Below are 6,081 nucleotides of genomic sequence, written 5' to 3'. Positions count from 1 at the left end.
CGCCCCAGCCTCCATCCACAAGCCCTCCACCTGCCATGGTCGCCACATCAGCCGTGATCTGAGTTCCCACCTCTCCATTGAGCCCAACGACAATCGGAATCTCGACCTCGCTTGCCATGCCATAGACGAGGCCTTGTTTCAAATCTAGAAGTTGGCCGTTAGGAAGACGAAGACGAAGACTAATAGAGGGAGTCACGAGGGGATTGTAAATTTCTAAGTCAACTTTTGCATTCAAATTTGGCTTTCTCTTGTTTTCCTATTCTAGCTATGAGCTACAATTGAAAAAAAAGGAGACCTTTAGCATTCAAGTTTTTGCCTTTTTCCCAACTTCCCAGATTTTCCATAACCCAGCTTCCACAAATTCCTATAACTCAAGTTGTTTGCAACCATGTCTTCTACGTTTGGCCAAAAAGAACAAGCCAAGAGACCCACTGATTTTTCACCCACGTTATTCTGTAAACCCTCCAAATGTCAAATCTTATGGCTAAAAGGACAAATCGAGAGAACCACTGCCCCTTCCTTGTCTCATAGATTTTCCTCGGATTTTTTTCAAAGACTTCTATTTTTCCCAAATTTTTGGCCATTTGCTCAGGTAAAAAATGGGTAAAGATTACCACAAAGACGACGGAGATGGAGGACTCCCTTCGGTGAAGACGAAGCTAACAACAAGGATGACAGAGGGATAATTTGGTTTGGATATGCACCAATGTTGGCTGATGATGGGTGTCAGCGATGGACGTGCAAGGTGACTCTGGCTAGAGGAGGATGAAGAGAGAGAAAGAATTGATGAGAGATTTTCAAATTTTTGTGATTGCGTGTCACAATACATGTCAAGTGGTGACCGCTAAACTCAAAAAATGCACTTCACGTAGGATGATGACTTGGTGAGAAGCAATCACGTGATATTTCTCCATGTGACATATCAATCTCTTTGAACACAGGTCAATCACCAAAACCCAAATTATTATATCAACAACAAATTTATCTCAAATTAATTTTTTTATCATAAAATTTTATATTAATAACGCGTGACATATATATATATATATATATATATATATATATATATATATATATATACGTTAGCTTCTATTAAATATTGTCAAAAATGTCTAACTTGAAAGCTGTCTAACTTGAAAGCCGTTGATCAATTAATGATTTAATAACATGAAAAACCTCAAACTGATATCCTTATGAATATTTGGATCAACAAAATCCCAAATTAGTATACACATGACACATTTATTCTTCGTTAACTTCTGTTAAAGTGTCACAGGTAATTATCGCCTCACCCATATAATCAAGTGCCTGAGCAAGTTCATGCTAACTGCTTGGGCATTATTAGAGGACCATAATTTTAACATGATCATAATTTTTGTGCCTCAAAGAAAGATACTTGTGCTCGTCTATGTTGTTTTCTTTGGATGTGACGTCGAGCACGAAAAGGTATAGATGTTGGGATTTTATCATTAATTACTATCGTATTTCTTGTCATGTTATATTTTCAGAACACAAGATGCTCTTATCAATTTGTCCTCGACTCATTTCCTACCATTTCCTTCTTTTCAAATTCTTCAATAAATCTAGTTTCTAAAGATTACATACTTGAATTTTCGTTTTCCAAGTTGTCTTCTCCTAATCTTGATGCAGGTACTTGGTGCTCCCATTTCAGCAGCTTTTGACATATCTACGCCATCCCTGGAATCTCCACTTTTTATCGACCTTTTGTTTGTTTGTGATTTCCATTGCTATTCTACTACTCAGCAACTAGCAAAGGAAAATAGGGAAAAAGAGAGGAAAGAAAGTTTAAATTTTTTAAATAATCATTAACGCTAACAATGATTATATCATATAGAATGACTACGCTCACATTAGTGATTTCCAATCAAGATTGAGAAATGATTATATTGACAAATCATCAAAAGATTTAGAACTAAATTAATCAAAAATTCAGAATTGAATTAATTACCTTACAATAGCTTTAATACTTTGACAATTGTCCTGTTTTTAATGTGTTCTTTGTTCGTCTATCTTTATTAAAATGTTTCAAAAGTACTGTGTTGGCATTGGATGTCGACTTGGATGCCGAATAGACGTGTTCTTTCATGTTTCACTGGAAATTCTTATGTGGCTCTAGCTCGCAAATATGAAAGTTAGATAGAAAAAGTGGCATCAGAGAGAGAGAGATTTGACGAGCACAACTGGTAATGCAAACAATGATGACTCCTTTGACAATGGAGCAAGCGAGAGAGAGAGAGAGCATGACCCTCAATGCGAGGATGATGACGGCCCAGATGATGGCTCATGACGATATCCTTCCGATTTGATTTGAGTGAGCGAGGGTAGGGAAAAGAGGGTAAAGTAAGCAATGGTCCATGCTCCTCGGAAAGAGGATAGCTACTTGAGGTGTTGACAGACCTTGTTTTATTGTGCCCTCAGCATCGTCATCTTTAGAACAGAATTCCAACTCGAGGGTCAAAGGCGAAGCTGAGACCTGGCGACGCCTGAAACGCGCTCTCCGACGCCTTCCATCTAGTGAAATAAGTAAACGACGAGACGCACTCTCCGATGCCATGGATCTAGTGAAATAAGTAAGCGAGAGTCTTGGGTGAGTAAGGTGCGTTTGTTTGCGTTAAAAATTGTTCCGCGAATGTAAATAGAAAAGTGTTTCTGTTCCCGAACAATAACAAAAACGCCGCTTGGTAGAACTTGTTCCGGGAACAAAAATAAATAGAAACACGTTTCGTAAATTTGTATAATTTTTTTATTTCTTTTATTTTTTCTTTTTTTTTTTTTTTTTCCTTTTTTTCTTTTTTTTTTTCCTTTTTCTTTTTTCTTCTTTTGGTTGGTCAGCCGCCCGGCCATGGCCGCGACTGCCCGACGAGGGCCGGCGCCTCGCCTGTGCACGGCGAGGCTCGCCGGCCCCGAGGCCGAGCCTCGCCGAGGCGAGGCGACGGTCGGCCTCGCCTTGGCAAGGGCGAGCTCGGCCTCGCCGGACTGGGCGAGATCGAGCTCGCCCAGCCCTTCCCAAAAGCCCAGCCCGACGTGCGCGACATCTCATTGGCTGGGCGAGCCGATCTCGCCTCATCCGGCGAGGCCGAGCTCGCCTGGGCCGGGCCGGCGAGGCTCGGCCCGCCGAGCCACCGCTAGGTCGGCGTCGCACGGGCGGTGGCTTGGCGAGGCCGAGCCTCGCCGGCCACCGGGCGAGCTCGCCCGCCGGGGCCGGCGAGGCTTGCCGTGCCTCGGGCGAGGCCGCCGGCCCTCGTTGGCCGCCCGGCCATGGCCGAGGCCGGCGACCGGCGAAAGAAAAAAAGAAAGAAAATAAGAAGAAAAATTTCAAAAGTGTTTGATTTGTGTTTCAAACAAGAAACACAAAATTTTTGTTTCTTGTTTCTTTTTTTTGTCCTTAAAAGGAAACAAAAAAACAGAAAAAAAATGTTTAAAAACAAAAAAAAAAGAAATACAAACAAACGCAGCCTAAGCATTTGATAAGGGCTTTAGACACTTGAAACCCTTTAAGCTAAATATTAGATGTGTGGCAGCAAAGTGGGCATTTAAAAGCTGAAAAGCTTTCCAAATGCCCATACCATATTATACAACTTTTTTTTTTTCTCAAATTATTGTCATCAACTTTTTGTTTTTTTTGTTTTTACCCTCATTTTGTGACACTATTCATTTTCCCCGAGTTGCGAGGGATCGTTGATGGCTCGAGAGATGATAGCATGAACGCGATGACCTAATCAACCGTCAGCCGGAGGGTCAAGCGACCATCACAGGTCAACGACCTAGATCCGCCGTTGGTGACTTGCGGGGATCGCTCGACCACCGGCATCAGCCGGCCCGCTTCGTTATGGTCGCGTGGGCGCAACGACCCATGGAGGTCGCCTGAGAGTTGCCACAACTCAAATTTGAGTCATTGCAAACCCAAATCTGGGATCACCGTGACTCATAAGGAGTGCCCAACCTAGATCAACGGCCCCATTGTGGTCACGTGGCGCGGCGACCCATGGAGGTTGCCTTCTGGGTTGTCACAACTCAAATTTGAGTTATTGTAACCTAGATCTAGGTCGCTGTGACTTGTAAGGGGGTTGCCCAACCCAAATCAGCGGCCCTCGCTGTGGTTTGCGTGGCGCGGCGACCCGAGGAGGTTGCTTCAGGTCGTCACGACTCGTGCTTGGGTCCTTACAACCTAGATCCGAGCCACCGCATCTCGCAAGGGGGGTTGCCCGACCTAGATTGGGGCCCCCTCACCATGGTCACGCAACGTAGCGACCCAAATCTGGGTCTCCCCGAGCCATGACCCAGAACTCGCAGCACTTGGAGAGGTTGAGGTGGCCGAGGAGTCCCCATGGGTGGCGGTGACGACAACAGAGAGGCGTTAGTGACACGAGGGCAAAGGGAGGGTCGACGGCCTAGCCTTGGGGTAGCGATTGAGGGCAATGGAGAGGTGCCGGACCTCTGAGCTTTGCTTCTTCGTGGTCCTCAAGAAGAGAGATGGTGGAGAAGAAGATGAAGGAGAAGATGATGGTGGTTAAGATGAAGAGGAAGAGAATATGTTGTGATGATGAGTTTGATAATGCAATTTGAGTCGCTAGCATTAGATTTGGATCGCCAGCGACCGCCCGCCCTTTGCCAACCAACTATTTTTAGATTACAATTTACCAACCGAAATTCACAATCTACAAAATTCCTTTTAACTTAAAGTTTTTTGCATTTTTCCTAAGACTTTTCTCAAAAGTCCAACCAAACGCACCATTTTATCTTTCTCTATATCGCCATGCGGGAGGAGCATGGGAACATCGAAAAGGGATCCTACTAACTTATCCTACCTAATTTAGGATAACGAGCTCACGAGCTTGATTTTACTTTACTGTCCCAAAATGAAGACTTTCATCTCCAAGTTGAACTCACATGCAAAGATGTAGGTCCTTTCCCTTCTCTTTTGGATGAATGGAATGGATTTGTCCCCTTAAATCGGTGTTGTTAAGCTCACGCAATGAAGAATCAGTTCAAAGGACTCCCATCAAAAGCAAAGAAAGAACACACAAACAGAGGACAAAACTTTGTGAAAAGTGAACCGACTACAGCAGTAACGTGTGCTGTGTGTTGTGGGTTCTCTAGTGTTTATTGGTTTGGTCTTTGTTATACCTATAGGAACTTCATTTTTATATATCAATAGGGCCAGGCCGGGCCACTGACTCGTGTATCTAAAGCACAAAAACCGAAACCATCCGAACGGGAAAAAAAAAGGAATATTTTGGGCCCAGTGGCCTGGCCCAATCCTACAAAAGTCTGAAAAAATAGGGCCGATCCCGGCCGGCCAGTCCGAGTTTTCGATCTACCCGGGTTTTCAACAATCATCTCTTACTTAGACGATTCTGATCAATTCTCCATATTATAATCGGCTGTCACGGGTCATGAGAAGGCCGGGAAAAAGAGATTGCTCTATGATGGCCCCCTGGGACATGAAAACAAAAAAGGATGATGATTAGGTGATTGATACCCTCACGCAGCTTTGCCTTGTGGACTGGTGTGCAAGGGGAAAAATTGTCCAAAAAGTCCAAACTTATTGTGTTTTTACTAATTTAATTCTAAACCTTTTAATTTTGCTAATTCAGTCTTAAACTTTTTAATTTTGCTTATTCAGTCCTAAACATTTTCACTTCTTGCCCATTAAGTTCATCCGACCACTTTTGACAGGAAACCATTGATATGGACACTAGCAATGCTGTCAATTCTGACATTTCTTCTCTCCTCATGCTGATGCAATTATGAAGACAAAATATATAATTATCACTGTATGATAGCACATAAATAAAAAGAAAAAAAACTATATCGAATTGGAGAATCCTTTCTACGGCTCAACCGAACTTGAAATTTCTAAGTTCGAGCTTAATTAGAGGTAGAATAAATTACGACAGCCAGAGCCTAAATTTACTCGATTTGACACAATAATCAAAAGTGATCATTAGTCTAAGATCGACTTAGGCTTGAGTTCTAACTAGACTTTCGGGACTACTCTGATGGGGTATAAATAATATGATGTGCCAATGAAATGTATAAAGAACAAAAAGTTAAACC

This window comes from Eucalyptus grandis, chromosome 2 (genome assembly GCF_016545825.1).
Source record: "Eucalyptus grandis isolate ANBG69807.140 chromosome 2, ASM1654582v1, whole genome shotgun sequence".
Lineage (NCBI taxonomy): Eukaryota > Viridiplantae > Streptophyta > Magnoliopsida > Myrtales > Myrtaceae > Eucalyptus > Eucalyptus grandis.
This window is presented reverse-complemented; position numbering follows the sequence as displayed.